The following is a 23,796-nucleotide window of genomic DNA, read 5'->3' on the forward strand; positions in this document are numbered from 1 at the left end:
TAATTAGAATTGTTCTCATTTTGTCAAATTACTGCGCCATACATTAAAATACTTCCCAGTGCATATTTTACATACATATATTTTTTCATGTGTATGCATGCGACCCCCTTTCATCCGACACTCCAAACTAAATTGCAGTGATAAAAGTCAGTTAAGTGATAACGACCGTCAACCTGTTAATCAAATTTAATCAAAGATAGTTGTTTGTTAGAGATTCTCTTAGAAACACAGCAGACAGGTCAAGGACAAAGTTACTTAGAAGCCTAAAGTAGAGATGGATTATAAAGCAACCTGGCTTTGAATATCTCTCAGGGTACTGCTCAATCTAATTACTGAAAATGAAAATAATATGGCATATCTGTAAGCCTACCATGATATGACAGGCCTGACATGAAGAGCTTTGGAGCACAAATCATTTTAGGACAGATGAAAAGTATTAGTTTACTGACCCTATTTTGTGCTTTTGTTGTTTAATTTTGCATTGTACATGTTTTGGACTGAAGCTGCAACAGGTAACTTTATAATTTTTTCTTCTTTTATTTTTTACATATTTGTCAAAACTGTACGTATGTTGTGGCAGTATAACATGAAACAGATAATCTGTGGACAATCAAGCTCCCTTGCCTCCTCCCTGTGGTCCTATTCCTGCAGAAATACTGAAATACTGATCAGAAACAACCAATCAGAGCCAAGAGGAGGGTCCTGGAACTGTCAGTTATGCTTGTGTATGCGCTGTTCACACCCTCTCCCTTGTTCTCTGCTGTGCTACAGTTCCTGCCCACAGTGAAGTCTACTATGAATATGCAGACTAGAAAGCATGGCCACTGAAGACGTCGGATACACAGTTTTCCTGCAATGTTATGTTGCTTCTCTGCAGTACAGCTGGAGCAAACAGGCAATCTATAGCTTTTCCATGCTGTGCTATGGCATGTGTGAGCAGCACGTTCATGAGCATGATTGGCAGAAAACTTATCTTTCAGCAGAACAGCCTAATAAAAGATAAAATCCAATTATTTAATTTAAAGCTTATTTCTGTGTTAGAATGGCCCAGTCAAAGTGAAGCCTTAAATCCAATTGGCAATCTGTATTAAAAAAAAGCCTTGAACACAAAACATGAGGGAGTTATCATTACAAAACAATTTGAGTACAGACAGTACATTTTAGTTCGTCTGATTTAACCTGTCCAGTCACAGACTTGTATCACTAGTTGTAGCAACACATGATTTGGTTATAAGCTGATAACGGTAATGTGCATAATGTATTCAATGCGACCAGAAACATCTAAAAGCCTGATGTTAAAATTGTGAAACTTAGAAATTTATATTAGGTCACTGATGTGCTGGGCATCAGTCAATCTGATGGTTACAGTCAGAGGCTGATGTCTTTTTACAGCACATTGACAAAAGGAAGACCCAGAGGAACTCTGTCAGACTCATTTGTGAGACATAGATTTGATGTGACAGTTGATGCTTATGATTTCATGTGATTTGGGGATCTGGTTTCAACATGGACATTCAAAGCTGGCACATGTTTCGAAAAAAACTGGGAACTTGGAACGAAGCATCGTTCTGTGGTGGCTTTTGAAGCTGAGTGAAGATGGTACTTTTTGTTGGAGGGAGTTTTCTCACGCACTGTGCAGCAGGACATGGCAGGCCTGCAGCGTCAACACATCTTTTATATTGCAAGATTACAAAATAATTCCATTCAGTTTTCATTTAATGGCGTAACCCTGGCACTTCAACTAAATTTAAACACTAACCTAAACTCAATTAATTCCCTAATCTTAAACCTAACCTCAAACAGCACTGTTCTGCCCAGGCTTTGGGTCCTATAAAGAACAGTGAGTCCTCACAAAGTAGTATTGTCTCCAATACTACTGTATTGGAGATTACTTAAAATGTAATCTCCACACACACACACACACACACACACACAAGCACCCATACAAATAATCCTAGAGGTTGAAGGGCACATAAACAAGGGTTTATATTTTGCTGATACAATTTGTCTACCTTGATGCCAGCTACAACCCTGATTTATTAAAGCAAGTGAGATACTATCTACAGTTATTTTTAGAGCAATTTTGCACTGGCTAAAGTGAACAGCCAACGTTTCAGCATAATATGCCTAAAAAAAATAAATGTAAGAATAACATTAAAATAGAGTTGTTTGAGCACAACAAAAAGGAGGAAGTGAAAGCCAATGACAAATTTGTGTACCGACATTTAAGCAAAACGTGGGGATGAGTCAAAGGTCTTTTGGGGTATTTTTTTTTTTAATTTTAAATAGTCTCATTTGGGTTCTGTGGTAGTGCAGGGGTAAAGCACAACCCACATATGGAGGCCTTAGTCCTTGACGTGGATGTCACAGGTTCGAGTCCTGGCCTGATGATCCTTTCCACATGTCCTCCTCCTCCCTCATCACCTACCTTCCTGTCTGATTACTCAAATAAAGGCCACTAGGCCAATAAAACCTTTAAAAAAATAGTCTCATTTGTTTAGTATTCACTTGAATAAAAGACTGAAACAAGAACAACACACAATATCTTAATGTATTATTTGTCTTGGTGTATGAGGAAAAAATTAGACTTGTTTTCATTATGTCGGATTTAACAATTCATGTCAAAGAAATGGAGCAGGTCCCTCTTCTGTCCCTTCAACATGCCAGAAGGAGCAAACCAGAAACTACAAACACGAGAAAAGTCATTTTATGTTTTCACAACCAGGCGTGTTTGGAAGAGGAAGTGTGAGGCAGGTGAGATTGCAGTTTGTGGCTTCTACTGTTAGATGTCACTATAGCCGATACACTTTACATCAAAGGCCAGCACTTCAATTTGTAGAACAAACCATATGGCCAGTCAGAGCAGGAACTGAGAAAAGATAAGCACATGGGAGGTAACACTGAGCCTCCCCATTCTATCAGGGGCTAAATGTAAAAATGGAGCAAAAATAATGCAGTCAGTCTACAGAGAAGAGTGATTTTTGTTTTACTTTTGGCAGATGTTACACTGGCTTATGGCTGGCTGTTATGTAAAACTGATTGGCTTGAATTACATTGGAATGACAAATATGTATCTTTTGGAAAGAAATGCAACAAAATATTCATGTTCATATACGCAGTCAGTCTGCCAGTGATGGTTATTATTGTCACTGTTTATATTGTTAATTATTTATTTATTAAAATATAAATGCAGATTAAAATCTGGTCCACAACAAGATTTATTCTGTCAATTCATATCTACATGTTATAATCAAGTTGGTTACTGAGCTGCTGTCATTTTATGACCATGGTTCTGGTCACTGGCACTTTCCTCCATCTTACTTTCCATTTGGAACAAATGTCATTTTTCTTTCTAGATAAAACGTAAGTTGTTTCCATCCATCAACAGATGCATCTAAATATGCCATCATTTTTACCAGGATTGTGTTTGATTTACTTTTAGTATTAAAAATATCCATCAATTCTAATGGCTTAGTTAAATGTTTAAATATTTCTTAGCCAAATCAATCAGAGAACACAAAACATTGTGTTTTTCCACACAATGTTTTTACCCTAGTTTTACAACTAAAACAAGGATATTCATTTATTCAAACTGAATCAAAACAAGACGTCTTTTTTCTATGACTCAGTTTTTTGTAATTGTTACAAATCTTTTAACGAGATTTCTACGTTTCTACCCCATTTAAACTAAGCAGGTTTCTTGATTCTAACTAAGACACAATATTTGCCATTATATGATTGCTATAGTTGGACCTAACATTGAATTATGTCTACATGAAGTACATATTTATCCTCCCTGTAGAAGTAAGCCCTATTGCTCATATGGGCACATAATCAATATTCTAAGTGGGGCATGATGTCTCTTGTTATGATCTCGTGAATCTCAGAAAATTTAATATGCCTCAGAAATGTTACTTTTCAGGAGATTTCATTTCCTTATGAATGCCAGTTAACTTGTCCTACTTTATGGACATATGCCACAAATTTGTATGCAGACTTAGCTGCATTTGCTGTGTTCACATTCCTCTTTGCACTTTACACAGAAAGTTCCAAACACAAACTTGTGCTAAAACCCAAAGTTTTTCCTCTTGAAGTCAGTTGTTACCTCTATCTCACCTAATCCTTGTACTCTTCCACCTACCTGAAAAATACAAAATGATATTTTAAGGCAGAGTGCTTTGAAAATGTTTAGCACAGGAACACCTTTTGAGGTACAGCAGTTGAGAGCACATTCTCCCCTCTTTTTCTTCTTCTCCACAGTGTTTCAAAGATGATAAGATGTGACAGTCTATCAAACCTCAGTGAAGGTTTTTTACCATCTACGCTGCAATGCTCAGTTATCTTGGTGGCATTTCGCTGGCAATGTAACAGAGAATCAATTATGAGTACACAGATATGCAAAAGGTTTAGTAGGCAAAAGATGGCTCTTGACAGTTTCACGATATGATGGTGGTAAATAGGCTCCCTACATATATATTTATTTTTTCCTGAGCTTAAAATACTTTACCCTTAAGCAAATGGCTGCATGTTATGATAAGGATTGGAGTTTAGCCTTTATAATAGCACAGTGAGGAATTAAAGACATGAAAGACCACTATAGTCATAATTCTAAAGGTTTTGGTGATGCAAATCTGATTTTTTACTGGTTTTATGTTCCTGTTTCTTCTTCCTATATGTTTATTCGGATAATTATTTTTCAACCAGTCTGAACAAATCAAATTTTTTTTTTAAATAATTATACTTAATCATTTTGAATGCATTTCTTAAAAAGCTAAATGTTCTATGAACAATCTATTAATGACTTTAAATAATAACTAGCTGAAATAGCAAATGCATAAAGCCAATTTCCCTGTTTATGTTGGCCACTTAAAAGTATTTTGCAAGTCAAGGTGGATAAATTTTGATCAGCGCAGACAGAGTGTCTGCACCATGTATCATAAGATTAAGTAATGGTATAATCAGTTAATTTCTCCAACATTTGTGTAGTACATTTTATTGCAGCTGATCATTTATCTGGTGGAGTTGCAACATTTCTCACAAAAGTCCACGGTACACTGGCTTACCAACTAATCAAAATACAATACCAGATTCATAAAGGTGTTGCTGGAACGTGACTTTCATTAAAGTCATGTATTTTATTTTCATGCATATGAATGTGAAAGGAGGTGAAAGGGTACAATTCTTATAATCAATACCTGGAGTAACAAATCAGATCATCCCAACTCCTGGCTAAAGTATGATCACGAAAATAACAGCATTGTTTTGACAATGCAACCGTCTAAAATGTAAATAAAAATGGGTGTGTATAATCTCGTAAGCCCCTTTCACACAATAGTGTATCTGTCTTCTGTTATGTTGTAGGAAAATATCCTGCCATGTTTAACTAAAGCTCCACCATTGCCTTCCAATGTATTTTACATTGCTGTAGCTTTAAGGAACATGCAAGATTTCTCACTATGTGCTCCACTTTGAAATTCCATGCTTATGCTCCACTGATATGGAATTGATGCAAGCACTTCTTAAATATCATTACATAATCTTATGATAGAATATACAAGTGCTTTTTATGTACTGATGAAGATTTACACTGCTCAGCTCAAGCAAACATTCCCTCACCTGTTCTCTGACTGATTTGGCTAAGAAATATTTAAGCATTTAATTAAGCCATTACAATGCACTGGAGACCTGAAGGTTCAAGTTTCTTTACCCTCTCACCCAAGAGAAGCAAAGGGTCGGCCTAAAATTTAAGAGGGAATGACACACACTTTTGGATTCTTAAGAAAAAGCCCTACAGGATTCATAGCTGCTGTTTATTCACCTCCATTGAGCTACAAACACTTCAAACAAGTCCACAAAAGGCATGTAGAAACTCCCAAAAGGCTTTCTAATCAAATGTCACAAGACCTTCATGGAAACAGTCAAGCAGATCAGCCCATGGCAATGCCACTGAAATGGCAAGAGTAAGAAAATCATGAGAGTTTTGTTGGTCTCTGAACCACTCCAGCCTTGTTTTCAGAGGCCAACTATGTCTTACAAAAAGCTTGTGATAGATTGATTGTTTGGCAGAGTTTATGTTGTTATGCATAACTGAACAATATATATATTTTCATCCATAATGGAATAGAAGGCTAAATATTTTAGAAAAATAAATTCACTTTGAATTGAAAAGACTAAGTTTTTTCGAATGTGTATTTTTCTCAAAAGCTACAAATCGTGGGTCACTCTAAAGTACAAATTTAAAATTGATTAAAAATAGGCTTTTTTTAATTAAACAGAACACAGGCTCTGCACATTTATTGACCTGATCGTTTTTGCGTCTTTTCAGCGAAGCACTTGTGAAGCACATTTAGTGTAAATCCAGATTAGCAGGTCCCTGAGGTTGAAACAGCTAAAGGTAGTCTACGTAAGCAACTATATAGGTAGACGTTTTTATTTTTTTTTGCAAACAGGAAGCCAGCGCAGCAATTTAAGAAGTAGTATAATGTAATCCTTTCCCTGGTGTTTCATGGCATTGGCCAGCATTTTTGATGAGCTACAGCTACCTGATTGTTTTTTGTTTGTTTGTTTGTTTGTTTGTTTTTTTGCAGAAATGAGTAAAGACACAATCATTCTACCTACTGGAATTGTGATTCAGCTTTTTTCTGTCCTGTTTATTCTGGACATGTGTTCAAGATAGTTGTAAGTAGATTTAGTAGCTGGCTTGATGTCGTTGTAAAATCAATCACAATAAAATTGCTTTAACTATGCAATTTTATTGCATAGTTAAAGCAATAAAATTGCTTTAACTATCCAATAGTTAAAGCAATCTATTGCTTTAGTCTATTTTCTGATGAATCAGAAAATAGACTCAACTCACCCTGTCAAGTCAGTGACATCAAGTCAGTGACATCAAGTCCTGGCTAAACACTGAAGTCTGAATTGGTCTAAAGCTCTGCCAGACTAGTTGTTGTATTCAGTCTCCAGAACCATCTAATCAGGGTTCATACTAAATGACAACATCAAACGAATTATGTACTCTAGGTAAGATATTAACTGCTAAGAAACTTTCAGCTGAGCCTCACTTCAAAAATCCTGCTCACGTTAGAGAAAAATCCAAAAGATTATCTATTTGTCTTACTTATAGACAAGAATTTCTAATTAAGAATCCACAGATGGCATCCTTTTGCTGTCGGTTCTCAGAGACAATGCTCTTGACTTCATGTGTAGAGGGACACTCTCTAGTCACACTTGCTTCTTCCTCCTGGTTTGTATGTTGTGGTGGGGACAAATGGAATAGGACACACACTATCCCCCTGCGTGGCTCGCACAGCTTCCCACCTTGTAATGGATTCACCTCTGTGCCATCATCACCTTCTATTAGAGCTGGGACAGAATCAATAGATTTCTAAATGCAGCCGAATTGTTCATCATAAAGGGCCTTATGCTGTCCACCTCATCTACCGCCTGCTACCCCATCCAACTTGTTTTGCTGCTTTTGCCAGCACACAGAGAAAATTGAGTGGTCATTTATGCAAACCCCCTAAGAGCAAAGCTTGATCATGCTGCGTGAAGATTCCATCGGTTTCAAAGATTTGAAAATACCTTACAGCCCAAGGTTGAAATCAAATCTGACTCCTACGAGACACTTGGTTGGGGAAGCTGAGGTCTGCATGAATAAGGGGCTTGTGATAAAATAACTCCTATAAAGGATTTGTTTCAAACAGAAGCATAGCAAATTGACTTATTAGTAATAAATGTAAAACATAAAAGCACCCGTTTATGCGTCATAGAACAATTTTTCACATTAGAAGGTTTGAGTTAAATTAGTTTATTTTATAAGGAACCTGAAAGAAATATTTTTGATATTTTGAAATCATGTCAATAAGAAAACCTCAGTATTCTATCACAATATCACATTTACAACAACAAAAAACAACAAACATTTCCAGTCACTTTAACCATAAGTTCATATTTACCCCACTGAGTCAAGTCTTTGCAGTACACTAAAATAATTTCCTTCTGAATGATTAATTTCTGAATGTTTCATGTATGAATGTTTCATACATAATTTCTGAATGTTTCATCTGAATGTTCTTATGTTCATTTTTGGCTTTAAGAATCCTTATGTTTTTCAACTAGAGAGGTGTATGTCAGAGTTTTTGGCTTTTTGTTTTTTTAGTCTGAAACAACACTAAATACAGAAAGACGGTAGCTGAATTGGTAACAGTGGGGTCACTATTGTTAACTGCAAACATGCAGACATGACCTGGTGCGCCAGTCTGTTAGTCAAATTTCTGTCACAGGAGAGCAGAAGAAGACAGTGGTTAATTTTTAGGCCTTTGCTGCAGTAGATAAGAACGGTGGATAAGATCGGATTCACATGTGATGATCACCAACGTCCCAAAATTAAGTATATCGTCACCGATTTATCGGCTGGTCAATTTATTGGTGCACCTCTAATATGCACACATACAAACCATGCATGTATATTTACTGCTTAGACTTGGTTTCTTCACTACCACAAATCAGAAATGTATAGCAGTCAATTCTGAAACATTTTGTATAATGACTTGTCCAATAATTTGTAATATTTTATTGCTGCTGATCTGTAGTACCACTGATTTTGCATCCCTCTATGCATATTTCTACATTGCTTTTATGCTGTGAAACAATATCTCTTACTTGTCTGGTTTGTTTATGCATTTTATTAAGTATGACTTAGTTTTTTTGTTGTTGTTTTTTTTAACTGAACCTCTTACTTGCAACAGAGAAAATTTAAAAACATGTTCAAGCGGCCATCGGTATAACTCAAGAGGCCACTGTATTTCTTGAAGCTGGATCACCTCACTTGGGATACTGTGGCCTGTGCCAGCTGGGCCTGGCCTTTATTCTGGTCGCATTATTCTGGGATGCTGGCTGCTAAGACATGATTAATTGCTGCAATAAAGCTCATTATGGAGATTAAGTAGGAGTTACAGGAGCATTATTGATCACTGTCCTTTAAATAACCTTAAAGTTGCTTGTTTTGTGTTTGTGTGATACTGGTCATGTAGAGGGCAAAGAGGAGGTGGAGATAAAACGTTGCGCTAAGACTTTAATGTGATGACACAAAACCTTGGAAACCACATATGTGCACGACTGTGGTTTCAGCAATATGGAAAAAGTGAGAATTCAGTGAGTAGCTTAAACACATATGGGTAATATAATAAAAATCTAGTTGTGACCAAGCAAATCAAGGGTAAATAATGTCATTTCAATAAGAAATAATGTAAAAATCCATGTAGACCCCAACTCAAAACTTACAGGACTTAACTGATTTGTTAGTAACATTTTGATTCCTGATACCACAACATTCCTTCAGAGTTCTAGTGGAGTTCCCATGTTGATAGAATTGGCCTATTTTATCAGCAAAAGGAGGACAAACACACTATCAGACAGAAAGTTTCACTGTTGCAGCTGATCAGTGTACTATACAAAGGAATAAAAAAAAAAAATCAAAGTTTTTGTAACAAAACCATATGAAAATACAATTGCATTTTGGGATTTTCTACCATCCCTTTAAGTCAACCATTTATCCTCAAATCACTTATGTCATGCAGATTTGGATACACAAATCAGTTCCAAGTCATCTCACTCCTCTGTATCCCACAATCCCTACTATGCCATTCTTATTTATTGTAGGAAGGGGAAGTAATGCAATAAATATTTTATTCTTTCCTCATCCTTTGTTACGTTTATCCTTTTTTATAATCCTCTTACCCCCTACTTGCTTCTGGAAACTCTTTGCATGAACAGTAAATCCTAAATCTTATTATAAAACACAAACGCTTATGCATGTTCTCTATGCTTGTCCGATATTAACTCCCCCATTATGAATAGACTATTGATGATACTATTCAAAGTTTATTATCTTTGCATCCATTTTATCCAAGTGTCACGGTTTGACTACTTTTTATCAGATACGAGTGTTTGCGTTGGACTGTGCAAAATTATACACACTTGTACTCAAGAGGCTTTCAACCCCTGAGCACTTATCAAGGTCAATAGTTGTGCGGTAGCCCACACATTTATTTAGCCAGGAAAAAGGAAAACAAATAAAAAATGAGTCATCTGCTAAAAAGTGTCTGGCAAGTAATAGAGCAATGCATGCCAATAAAACTCTAAGATCCACAGTCAAGCTCCTGAATGCAACAGTAGTTTACCTTTTTTATCATAAAAGTCCTCTTTTATTTGTCAAGAGCTAGCCAAGGACAATTGGAGGTTGTGTTTACTTTTAGTGCAAAGCCCATCCAAAGAGAAGATCTTGGTGAATAAGACAAAAGTAATGCCTCATATAAATTGATGAAATGTTAAAATAAGGGCATGCATGTATGACTCAAGTAATATTGCTGCATGGGAAAAAAAATACCGCGTTTTAAAAGAAAGTTTAACTTTAAAAGACAAGAAAAAATCCTAAATCACTGTATTAGAAAGTTCTCATTATAGTTTTCCAATTTGCACACAATCCTCCTGAGACAACCCATTAGCCTGTCTCTTTAAGCCTGACAAAATCACGCAGGATTTGAATGTGTAAATTGTACTCGGTTGAGATCATAAAATCTTAATGGTAGCAAGGTAACTTGCAAAAATATCACTCCAGGCAGAACCCACTGAGAAATCATATTCACAGTAAATGGACACTAAATTACAGGTGTTAGTACATTTAGAGTCAGACATTGAAGGGGATGGAGAAAAGGGATGAGGGGGGTATGATATGGACATGGGGTCGTGGTAGTTACAATGAAGAATTTTCCCTAAAGTTTTGTTATTGTCATCTTTGATCAATACAGCGCTACATAAGCAGTTGTTTCGCCTGTAAGACAGAATAACCAAAATCCACTCATTTTAACCTGTTCATTTGCAAGAACACAGGACAAGGAAAAAAATACCGCGTTTTAAAAGAAACGCGGTATTACTTTTATAGCTGCCCAATAGTTAGGGCAGCTATTGGTGCTGCCCTAACCTAGTCCCAGGTTAGGGCAGCGCTATTGGCATCACAAAACATAGCTCATTGATTGTGGGACAGAAAACTGTTACTGCTTGAAACAAGCACAAGAGATGCTAGTGGGTCATGTTTGTCTAGTATTGGGGCCTGTTATGCAATGCCGGACCATAAAAGAACATATCGAACCAACCCATCCTACAACGATCAGTGGAGACCAGGTATAACTTTACACACATGGTGCTCTAATATTTGCAATACTAACATTTATGTCACATACATTATGTTTTCTCCCTTACACAATTTGCATAGATTTAAAATGTCTATCAATTTTTTGAAGCAATAAAAAATAAGCATGTATACATTTTTACACTATATGTATAGATAATAGATGTAATAGAGGAGTGAATATATTATCCATTATGTATCGATAATAAGGGTAGTTTTTGTGTTTCTGTTACCATGTTTCTGTTATAATAAAAACAGAAACATGGTTTCTTCAGGTACATATGACAATATATTTGTTAGGATTTGAGTTTTCTGTGTTTATTTTTTGTATTTTTTTCTGTGTTTATTGTGATCCTGAGTCTCTGTGTTGTCCTGTCTGCTCCCTAATTGTTTCCCAGGTGTGTCTAGTCCCCCTGATTACTCCCTGTGTACTTAAGCCCACCTGTTGTCTCTGTTCTTGGTCAGATCCTTGTGTGTTTGTGTTGCGTGTCGCTCACAGTACAACTGACAAGTCCTCTGTCGACTCTGCTCTCGTTTCCAGTCTTGTATTTTTCAGTTGCTACCGGTATTTAGCTGTTGCTAAGTCTTCTGCCGTGCTGCCTGAACCGGACTGTTTTGAGCACTTCCTTATTAAACGTTTCATCATCATCATCATCTCAAGCTGGGTCCCTGCGTTCTTTCTCACCATCACAAAACTGCCAAATCATGACAATATTGTGAAAACATTATTATGCTATCATATTTTTAGCCCATTCTCTAATCTTTGCACTAAAATCTTTGTTAATAAAAAATATATATGCTAACAAATATTTGGTGGATGTCAAGACTCATCCATTCAGGTCAAGATCCAACACTCCACATCAGCGCCATAAGAGACCCTGAGAGACCAGCACCTGCTCCCACCATGAGACAGACAGATAGGTGTTAACCTGACACACACTCCTCAATTTGGCTCGCTGCTCTCCGTTAGCTTCACTTTTCTAGTCAGTTCTGGCTTCACATCACCCCAGCTGTACCTATGATGGGAAAACTGGTTTGGAAAGATGACGACAGCTGCTTACATATTTTTTGTAGCATTTGCTATGTTTGTCACGTCCTTGTATTAAAGAGCCTATTGCTATCACACTAATAACGCTGGGCTGCACATGTCATGCTCGGCACTGGTATGGGGGCGTTCTGAGCATGTCAGTGAGATAAGGGAATAGCAGGGTGCATGTGCACATGCCTTATCAGAGTGTGCCAGAAGAAGGTACTACTTGTTCTTCTTCATGTTTTGTACAACGCTACAACCTTAAAGGTGAAGTTGCAGAATATCCATGTGATGCAGGTGGACGAATGGAGGAAGAAGACGTGATGCACTGATTGCTGTTTTAATTGCTTATTGCTAATTGCTAATTGCTTTAACAAATAAAATACAGATGGCCATGCCTGTGTCCAGATAGTCCCAAAGACAGGTACTACCTAATATGTAAAAGTTGTTGAAGAAAAACTGAGAACCTTCAACAGACAATTGTTGTCATACCGTAAACCAGAAACAATCAAATGATGGCTATCAGGCCACTTTTGATTTTTATTCTGACAATGAATGAAATTATCAATAAATGTAGCACAATGAATCAATTAGTTTACGCAGTGATTAAACCAATTGGAATCCAGCTCAAATCACATAAGGATTTAGCTAACGGAACATGATAGTAAAAGTGGAATCTTCTGCACGACTGTTGTACAAGTCAGTGAGAAAAAGGCAAGTTTAAGAGACCTCAGTTCAGATTTTGACTTTTCTATGTTTGGTTTTCCTTACAAATCTTGTTTTCATATAAGAATGACTGCCTAGTTGGTAGCTGCCACTCAGTCTCAGTGTGTTATGCTGGCATTTGTTTCAAGATTAGAATATCCATTGAGAATGCATGGCTGATACTGGACAGCTTGTAATGGAGTAAAAGTTCAATGGCCAACTGTTGGAGAGGCAGTCAACTGCCAGAGCTGAGTAATTGAGGATGCACTGAATGCAGTGTATTTACAGAAAGAGACGGGCAGCCAACTTGTTAGGTAGACACAGGTTATGAGCCTAGCTGAATAAAACAGCTACACAACTGTGTTCCTGCTCATCTTTACCTGCTGGACAGCAGGCTAGATTGTTTAATGTGCAGGTGCACATTAAGGAGCTACACTGAGTACTTTTGAAATGTTATGTTAATGAATTGCCTTGTTGCTGAAAATGTGCTATATAAATAAAATTACCATATCTTACCTTACTTTAACATAACATTAATAATAGCCATGTTACTGGACACACTAGCAATACTGACAGCTAACATTTGTAAGACATTTGCACTAAAACATGGTGTGGTGCTAGGGTGTCTTTAAGGGTTAAAGTATAAAGCATCATTGGAAGTGATGAGGACTATGGCTACCTCGGTGAAAGCCTGGTGGGGAGATATTGCTGGCCAGAGTGACACTGATTTCTTTGGTAAGTGCCTCTAATCTTTCAACACACACAGCATGTGTTGCTCATATAACTGCTGTGTGATTTCCTAAAACCTATTGACAAAGACTTCTTTAGATTCAAGGGAAACAGACACAATTTGGTATCAGTTTATATTTACACAATACACATAAAAGTTACATATTACTTTTTAATGTTCCAGAATATTTCCTTTTTTAAATTGAAACAATAAACCTAAAATGCATTTGTGGACATGCAGGAAACAACTCCTCCATGTTTTTACCCCTTCAAAAACACAAATAGTAGAGACGGACTTTTAATTCTTTCCTTGCTTTAAAGTGTTGATTTTAAAACATCTGAGCATGTCATTTTTAATAAACTTGATTTTTCAGCTGAGTTTTATTCATAATTCCCTTCATAGTTCCCATTAATACAGTAATTCACAATGTTTTTCAAAATGGGAATATTATTTCAGACCTTTTGACATTAAAACATAGTAAATCTCATTATTCTGAAATTATATATATATATATATACAGGACATGCGCTGATAATATTAACCTAATAATTATTGGGGACTGTAGATGCCAAGCATGTAGTTACTTTGGTTCTAATACAAGAACTCAGAATTAAACTCAGGCTTTACTCAATACTTCTACAGCCCCTCCAGTTCAATATCAGTAATCTACAGGTGAGCAAGCATGAGTGAGTAGAAGAGAGTTTGGCACAGGGAGATAAGCAGAGTCATTGACAAGGGACACTTTGGCATCATTTCATTCCCAGGCCTATTAAACCTTATTGATCTCTGCTCCAGTTACTTTCTAAATCCCACAACACAAATAAAGCAGCTGCTTTGACTCTGAAATTCTCTAAACTCAGGCTCCCCTCACCGCTAGACACTTGCCTCCAGCAACACATCAGTCCAAGCATCCTTTCAAAGTATTTTAGGTTAGTAATTAAACTCCCCCTCGTGCCGTATCCCTATTAACTTGACTTTTGATCACCCAGTGGGTTGATGTATGGAGTGGGTGGTTTCAGCAGGCAGGCAGATGAGAATTTCATCTCGAGCCCATGACTGAAATACTCAAAAAGACCAAGGAGTCTGACTTTCTGGGTTTTCCTTTTATGAGCACACAGATGCACACACAAACAAAATTAAGATATAATTTGACTTTAAATGCGAGATAAAAGACATAAATACTCCCATCAGCTCCTGATCAGAAGAAACCCAAAAGGCTTTCACTTTTGAATTTACTTGTAATATAACCAAAACACGAAACTACATCTTGCATGAAATTAAAACAATGGAGCTTGCACAGCTGAAGAAATGTGAAATGGAGGGGCAAAAAAAGGTAACAGCTGCCTTGAAGGCCCTTTTTTACACCAAGTGAATGAGGGATTTAAGAAATAAGACTACTTACTATATGTGATTGTGGCGAGTAACCCACAAATACAAACAAATACCCCATAATGACAGCCTGGAAAAACATTTTTTGAAGGGGAAAAAAAATCACTTACACAAGTATTCACTGTGTTTGCTCAATACTTTCTTGATCCACCATTTACAGCCTTAAGTCTGAATATGATGACACAAGCTTAGCGAACCCATTAGGCAGTTTTGCCAATTCTTTGCAGAACTTCTCAAGCTCTACCAGGTTGGATGGGAGTCGTGTGTGCAGCCATTTTCAGATCACTCCAGAGATGATGTCCAATCGGTCTCAAGTCTGGACTCTGGCTTGATCATTCCAGGACATTCACCGAGTGGTTTTGAAGTCACTCCTTTGAGATCTTGGCCATGTGCTTTGGGTCGTTGTCCCTCTGACAAATGAGCTGCCACCCCAGTCCGAGGTCAAGAGAGCTCTGGAGCAGGTTCTCATCAGCCTCTGAACTTTGCTGAATTCATCTTTCAATCCTGACTAGTCTGCCAGTTCCTGCTGCTGCTAACATCTCAACCACCATGCTTCAATTTCAAAGGATAGTGTAATTTATTCCAAACATGATTACCTTAATTTTAGAAAAAGTTATGGAACACAACAAAAAAACATCACCTGAAATAATCCATTTCCCATTTCCACATTGTCATAATGGGGTATGTGTGTGTGGAATTTTTAGGAAAGAGATTAATTTAGCACACTTTCCACATGCACTCTACTTATATTTCCAGTATTTACTAGATAATTGTCCATTAGCAAGTTGCAAGGAAGCCTGTCCTCAGCTTTTTACTAGATTGGACAGTGGAATATTAAAATCAACTTTTCACTATTACAAACTTGTTCACAAGGAGGGATTGATGTAGAATCCTGCAGTCAGTTGGGATACATATGACAAAAATATTTTTTAACATTAGCCATAATTAATTGAACTTCACTGCATTGTTTTATTACTAGGATCAAATTGGAATGCGACTGATTTTAAATCTGACTGTATGACTGGATTAAAGTTACTATAAAGTTGAATGAAAAATGGATTTCTAAAATGTTGCTAATTTATTTGTTTATTTTGTGAAAAGTGCCTTGAGAGGACATCTGATTGTAATAAGTGCAAAATAAAGATGCTGAACATAACTGAATTGTAACTTGGATATCACTAGATGTTGTGAAAAGAAAATATTCCCAAACACATCAAAACAAGTTTTAATAAGACAAAGCAAGCCAATATGTTTCTCTAATGGCCTCGTTCTCAAGAGTGTTCTATTATAAACTAGATTTATGCCAGAAAACCAACCGGCTAAAAGAGTTTTGCCAATTTCAATAAGAAAAGTGGTTACATATTCAACCGTAAGCATAACAGGACCTTGCTCATTGTAACAAAAGACATGTGGTTTCAATGCAGCTGTCTAAACCACATTTATCAAAATATCTGTTGGGGTATTATTTGTACATTTGAGGCCATTTTTAATTTCACTATTTAAGGATTAGGGAAAATCATGTACTCTAGAAAAACAAAACTGTTGAAACAAGAAGCTGATGGGTAAACAATGAGTGGTTTTAAAATTTTTATTGCCTCCCCATCAGGTGACTGATTCAAGGACTATATATACTGGGGACTAGATTATATGATGCAGCATAATGAGTAAAAAAGCAGATGCAAAACAAGTTTACAAGAGCATGAAACTGAGGTAAAGTAACACTAGTGATCAGGAACAGAAATAAAATTAAACAATATGAAACAATATCTTTAAAATAATCAAACTAAATTCTAAATCCAACAGATTGAGACTCTACAGGAATGCCTTGAAGAGATAAATTCAGACAAGACAAGCTATTGCCTTTGGTTATACTGTTATGTCTGATTTGGGGTATTTATTTGATTTGTGAGTTTATAGTTTTTACCACCCTTGGGAAAAATTGCTATTGGTGTAGTTGAACATTAAATGTGGGAAACCTGGTACATTTAGACAAAGTGACTAGATTTAAAATAGCACTCTAACACAGCTAAATCTGGCCAAACCTTTCCATATCTAAACCAGCTTTTATTCGGATTTACCCAGGCATTTTGCCAAATATCATAATAGTGTTGGGTTCTGCGGGGGAGTGTTTTCTCTACATTTTCAGGGTGGCAGGCTGACGGGATCCAGCTGGTGCTCGTCATCTCCAATCAACAATGGCCTTAAATAGGAGAGGCTTCCCAGAAGAAGATGCCAGATGGTTCCGCTTCTACAGTGGTACACTCTAGCTCTCAGTGCTGTCTCAAGTGTCTAACTTGTTCCTGACGCCTCTCCCATCTTTCTTCCTCCTAGAACCAGCCCTGACCTCTCTCTGAGAATCAGATCACCTGGACTACTTGGCCCTCGCTGTTCGGCTTGGCCGAGCCCCTGGATTCCTCCACCACCACCACCCTGCTGCTGCCTGTCCACCCTCAGTTACCTGCTGGAACTCCCCCACCTGGAGACCCCTCGCTGCCCCAACTGCTGTACCCTCCTCTGCTCACCTGAACCCCCAATCCTTCCTCCTCTGGCCCGGTTCCTCCCTGCTGCCGCTGATCTTCACCTCTCCATTGTTTTCCCCATTACACCTTCCTGTTCAATAAATCTGTAAACTGAGTTTGGGTGTCCGTAGTTGTTGCTTGCCTTCGAGTCCTGGTACCTCTCATTATGACAAATAGTGTGTACTTTAGGAACAGAGCACTCAAATGAATTATCATCCTAAAAGAAATTACGTTGTTTTTTTGTAGCATTGAACTAATGGCTGCTTTACGTCATGTCTGATAAATTAAGAAGATGGCACAGATCGAGGAGGGCTTTCTAACTGATGATGAACCATAATCACATTTAGGCCACTGTTATCCGTTCTGACGTGTTCCACTCACTCAAGCTGTTATCAGTCAAAGGCCTGACAGCGGCTCTCTGTTTTCCAGCCTTGTACGTGTCTTTGTCGGTCTACATCTCAGGATTCGGACAAGCCGCTATCAGAAAACGGGTACATCCCGGCCATTATTTTCACTCGTGTGACAACACTCACCGTTATCTCCTCTTGTGATGTGAGCCTATGGCTGAGCAGCTGATTAATAGACACGGGGTCGCATCACCCCTCTCCTGTCTTTCTGTTTTTCTGTCCGTCTCCGACTGTGTCATTCACCCTGTTTGACGAAGGGTGAATTAGGCTGAAACAGACAGAAACAGAAGGGGAAAAAAATATCAAAAGAGCAAGGTCACTCAGAGGTGAGAAACATTAAGTATGAATAAATGTTTTTAAAACTACTCTCTCCTGGGATCACATGCACACGCACATGCAGTCTTTTCTTCTGATTTTAATTAAAAGCTTGAGTGACAACATGGCCTATTTCTCCCATGGCTGTTTCAAATTGAGCGAGAGATAAGACTTATATTTAGGAGACCTTATCAAACTCATCTATTTACTGTCAGTAATTTTTCTTGTCTCGCCTTACACGAAAGTGCAGACAGAAAAAAAAAATAAAAAATCCCCTTCAATCCTCTGGGTTTCAAATCCCCAAAGCGAAACTATGTCTTTCTCCCCCTCTAAATCTCCTGTCTGCCCCTGGAACACGATGTATAACAGTGAAAAATGGAGACAATGGATTTTCCTTGTGTCCTAATGCACTTTCCATCTAAGCTGTTACATTGACTCAATATCCTAGCTGCCTGATGACTGATTACCAGGGCTGTTTTTGCAGTGTGTACTTTTGCTCTGGTGTTTACTCAGCAGTAGGGCAAGGTGCGATGTCTAAACATCGTCATCTCTGAGACCAAATCCACGTGGGATGCCTGATGACAGAACAACATGAAAGCGCTGACAACAACAAAAAAATGTGTTTCTCCTTGGTCTATTTTTTGCATCCTGGTAAGGAGTCACTTGATCCTACCTCCTTCTCTGACAGTTCAGCAACTGGATATCATATTTTGTCTGCCTGCAAGATTAGCATTAAAGGAAAAGGGAAATCATTTTACTCTAAGAACCAACGGGGAATATGACAAGCTCTGAAACATTCATGCACAGCTTTGATTTGTTTGGCCTGGTTTGTGTTTGTTAGGTCGTAAATGCAAAACTTAATCAAAGAGAGGCACCCAAATGTTTCCAAAATATGTAATGCAGAGCCCAATATAAAGTGTGGAACATGTTTGAGAAGTGTTTATGGGCAAGGAAGTTTTACCGACTGCTGGTTAACCTTGTCAAGGGAAACGTTGTCAGAAGGCAGAGTTCACTGTGGGAACATGTGTCATTTTGGATGTTAGTACAGACATTATAATATAAAGTTATTAAGTTTTTATACAGAATAAAAAATAAATTAAGGACTAAAGATTTACACATTTGTGTTCCACACAAGACTTAATGTGAACCCTGAGAAATCACATTTTTCAATGTTTTCACATTCCAATAAGTTGGCATTTAGATACTTTGCCCTTCTTTTGGCATTTTCCTTAGTACAAGGCACATTGCACACTATAGTTTAGATCAGGCCTAAAAAAAAAAGAGGTAAAAATAAAAAAATAAAAAACGGCATTGACATTGTGTCTGAGTCCGATTCAACTCGACTTGAATTATAGGCCTGAGCCAGAAGTAAGCCCAACATATGATTTCAATTAAAAAGCAGTGTAACTTGTCCTGTTCTTAGCTTTTGTTTAACATCTTCCAGCTCAATATTGTCGCTTGTTGTAACTGTAGGGTGAGACAAATGCAAATCTTCAGAGATATGTGATTGATGGAAGTGGAAAAGGGTAGGGCTGTATGCGCAATATGCTGTATGCTGCACTTATTACAATCTAATCAACTGCTGCACTCTAATTTCTCTTTCCTCAACAAGGTGATCTACCTAGACTACAAGAAGTAGTTTAACACAACATTATATTGTGCATTCTGACTTAGTTTGCTCTTTGTATGTATTGAAAGCTTAATAAATGCGCTGCAGAAGCCTGAGCCCAACCCAGCCAGAATTTTGGGTCGGGCTCTGGCTATAAATCTAAACTCTGTTGTACACTGCTAAAGGTTCCAAGGTCAAGATAAAGAATGCATTAACATCAAACTTGTGTTAGGCAGCATGTTGCCAGTGCTTTGCATGTATTTTTTTTCTCTTCTATTGTCCTTGCTATTATAAACTTTATTTTTGCTGAACAGGGGAACAGGTTATTTCAGGCAGCTGAAATATTTGGTCCCCCCCTCCTTAACTTTGGAACAGAGCAAATGTTACCAAATTTACAGGATTTGTTGTTGATGATGAGAGGAATAAACACAGTTAAAGACTTCCAGGTAAATTAATGTGGTCATGTTATGGAGGGGGAGCAGATTATTTCAGACTGCTGAAATATTTGGTTTCCCCCTTTGGCAAATAAAGATCTAATGTTTAGAAATTCTCAATGGTTCTTATGTGTGAGTCATCTGTAATATTTTACATTAGAGTAGGATTTTCCAGAAAGCCTGCACTCTCATCTTTTGCCCTGCTATCAGCTAGCTTCCATCCTCTTATATTGACAATGAAAAATTATAAATATAAATGTGTTGGGAGAACCATGTTTGGTGACTGACTTTTGTGTCAGGCTTAAGTGACAAACGTTGGAAAAATACCGATTCTAGGCGATTAAGGAAACAACATAAAACTATGTAGGAAGACCTCTACACATATTTATTTTACAAATTTGTTGTTTTTACCAAGGAATCGAACAAATGGGCCGTGAAAATTGTGGGATCCGCCTCTCTGGCTGCAGTTCGCGCTCCCGACACAGGGGAAACAGATTTTCAGACAGGATCAGAATTTCGCACAAGAGCGGTTGTAAGAGCCAAAACGTTCGCGACCGACGCATCACTACAAGATTCCCTTTAAACACAATGAAAAACAGTAATCTTACCAGTCTGAAGGTAACTTCTCCTGTCCAAGGTTAAACAGCAGCTGTGTGCATGAAGAATCTCTCTTCCTCGCCCTCCTGAACGCAGGTGAGTGAGTGCTGATCCACAGGCGTCAACAGCCTAGCTGAGCTCAGCTTAATAATCAGCTCAAACGCAGTAGCGTTAGCTTCGGCGCTAGCTTAGCTTAGCATACTGAGCTCGGTCCTGGAAACGCAGTTCAGCTGGCTCTCTTGTGATACCACGCATTTTTAAACTCATCTATAGTCCAGAAAACAAAGAGCAGCCATCCAACCATAATGTGACTAGGATATACTTTTACAGCTTTCAAGCCAGAAGTATGTTCCCTCCATACAACCGCATGAAAAAATCCCGTCTATCTGGCAGTTTTTCTTCTTCTGGCTTCCGGTCTCCCAGTAGCGCACTCTAAACGGCAAAATAATTTCTATTAGAAAAATGAAATAGAGCTGGGGTTTACTTTTTTCTAACATGTAAAAAACAAATCAATCCAGGAAATAATAATATAATTATACTTTTTATGACCGACATATTTAGAAAAACAATATTTTTTTTATTACCTCTGGTTTGGAAAATAAATAACACCCTGTAAACAAAAGTAATAGATTTTCTGAATAACTATGCTTCTACAAATATACAGAATACATTTCTCTAATAAAAATGTATATCACCTAATTTTGCCTGGGTTGCTAGGTGAGGAGCTGTACTTGCTCATTGTGACCTTACAATTGGAAGGTTCATGAAATGTCTCATTTTCTAGACACCAATAAACATTGACTTATTACCAGAAAATGACTAGANAAACGGACAGATATTACGTCTGCCACGCTCCTTCTGAGCATCGCTCACCTTCTGGGCGTGGGAGGGTAACATCTATCAGCTCCATTTGTTAAAACTGTAGGGCGAGTTAAGTTTAATTCTTCGCAGCAGCGGAGCCGCGACCGCATTGGTTGTGCAGTGGACTGCGCATGGATCTAATTAACTTTTGCAACGTTATTTATTTCCTCAAAATAAACTGCTGGCTCCTCTGTTAGACTTTAAATGGATTAAAACAATGTTGCATTCTCTTTAGTTTTTTTTTCTTTTTTTCCCCCCTCTGTTCTGTACTGGAGACTGGAGTTAAAGGCGCCATTTCAACTAAAGGTTTGCAATGAGCTTCCTAACCAGACGTTCCAAAGCGTCCTGTCCATAAGTCTTCAACACGCTGTCACCTTCCGGTCAGAAAGACGCATTCAGTTCAAAGTCCATGAGATGATATTCAGAAAGGATTTTTTTATTGATTGATTGATTTTAGTTGTTTCTGCGGTGAGCTCTTTGTGTAAAGTCTATAGTCTGCCCATGTGCACCAGTCAAGGGTGTTAATTATAACCTGTCAAATGACGGAGGGGCTTAAAATTTTCCAGTCGTTTAAAAAAATAACCAAATATTCCGTTAATGAGACCTATGTGTGCATATATTGATCTATCGACTAGATAGATCTATATATAGATGTATACACGCACATCATTTTAATTTAAATGAAATTTAAATAAAAAACAATTTTTTTTTTTTTTTTGTTTCGCACCGTGAGTCAGAACCTGATGTGTGAAGTTGATAGTCATCAGTCCGAGAACTCAACACTACCCACCCAGGTTGAGAATTAGCCTCAGCCCAGCACATAAAGTCTGCAGGTGTGTGCTTCTGGCTCTTGCCAGGAACAGATCCAGCCTGGATGAGCTTGTGGGCTTGCACAGACCTGACGCTGGGTCCAAACTGACAGGCACATGTTGGGCACGCCCCTTTTAAGTTTCTTCAGGAATTTAATGTCTAGTTTTAACTTATCATACAAAGCAGAATTTTATTGTTAGCGGGAGCTGGCCTTTACTGTTTTATTGTCAATCGGTGATGTCTCGTCTTTGCTCTGCAGTGATTGAGTCTTTTGACATTATCAGTAATGCTCCACTGAGAAAAAATATAAATTTCAGAAAACTGGTGGATGATAATTCATACATTGTTTATGTAATATATTCAGGTATTGTGCTTTAATGTAAAGTATTATAAAAGCATAATACTTTACATGAAAGAGCGATCCGGACACCGATGTTGACACTTAGGTTATACTGAATAGGAAACCAGAAAAAAGAACCAAACATCACAACCTTACATGTGCACATGCGCTGGTGGGTATTAGTATAACCCCACCAACTAGAACCAGCATCAATACATCATAAATATTAATATATTACAGTTTATATTTCATAGAATTTAAAAAGAAATTCAACATTCTAAAGTGGGAGGTGGCACTGTTATTTTGAAGTGTAGCAGGTTGATCTATCTTATTTATGAAAGCTATGTTTAAACAGCAAGCATTGATGATGTCATCTTTACTGGATTATCTCGGTCTCAAAACTGGATTAAAACCAGTATGTATATGAATTTGAGAATCATTACTTCAGATTTCTTGAAAGATCAACTTCTACATACACTTTTGTGAATTAATCAGGAAAATTTTTCTCTTGCATAGTGTCATCATAGTGTGCTGTGTGAGTGACCCAGTGAAGTTGCTTCTTCAAGTTGAAGCTCCCAGCCGCTTACTATGGAGTGAAAATAGTCTCAAAATATCTGTGCATGTCTAAAAAGACTTGTGCGTGGATCTGTGTGTGTGTAAAAATATCTGTGCGTGTGTACTACTGGATTTGTAAACCTTAAAAATAAAAGAAACCTTCTCCTACGCCTATAAATATTAAAAAAAAAGTACACACAAATAACCTGGTACACACACACAAAACTGCATTTACACATAGATCCGGTTACGAGTGCACAAGTATTTTTGAGACTCATTTGACGCTTTGGGGAGCTCCCAGATTTGT

The 23,796-nt window shown here is 37.6% G+C and overlaps 2 long non-coding RNA genes across 3 annotated transcripts in view; one reads left to right on the forward strand and one right to left on the reverse strand.

The window, feature by feature from the left end:
• LOC103141551 (uncharacterized) overlaps window positions 1-21,316 on the reverse strand; it is a 42,313-nt gene extending 20,997 nt beyond the window's left edge. For both annotated transcript variants that reach the window (XR_476592.2, XR_001662753.1), the window contains exons 1-2: window positions 20,935-21,316; window positions 18,095-18,236 (exon numbers count right to left, since the gene is read on the reverse strand). This is a non-coding gene — a long non-coding RNA (uncharacterized LOC103141551). The remainder of the gene's footprint in view (window positions 1-18,094; window positions 18,237-20,934) is intronic.
• Window positions 17,155-17,726, forward strand: LOC103141549 (uncharacterized). The gene is made up of 2 exons (XR_476591.2): window positions 17,155-17,298; window positions 17,374-17,726. It is a non-coding gene; the product is annotated as an uncharacterized LOC103141549 (long non-coding RNA).
• Window positions 21,317-23,796: the final 2,480 nt, after the last annotated feature.

Source organism: Poecilia formosa, unplaced genomic scaffold, assembly GCF_000485575.1.
Source record: "Poecilia formosa unplaced genomic scaffold, Poecilia_formosa-5.1.2 Scaffold86, whole genome shotgun sequence".
NCBI lineage: Eukaryota > Metazoa > Chordata > Actinopteri > Cyprinodontiformes > Poeciliidae > Poecilia > Poecilia formosa.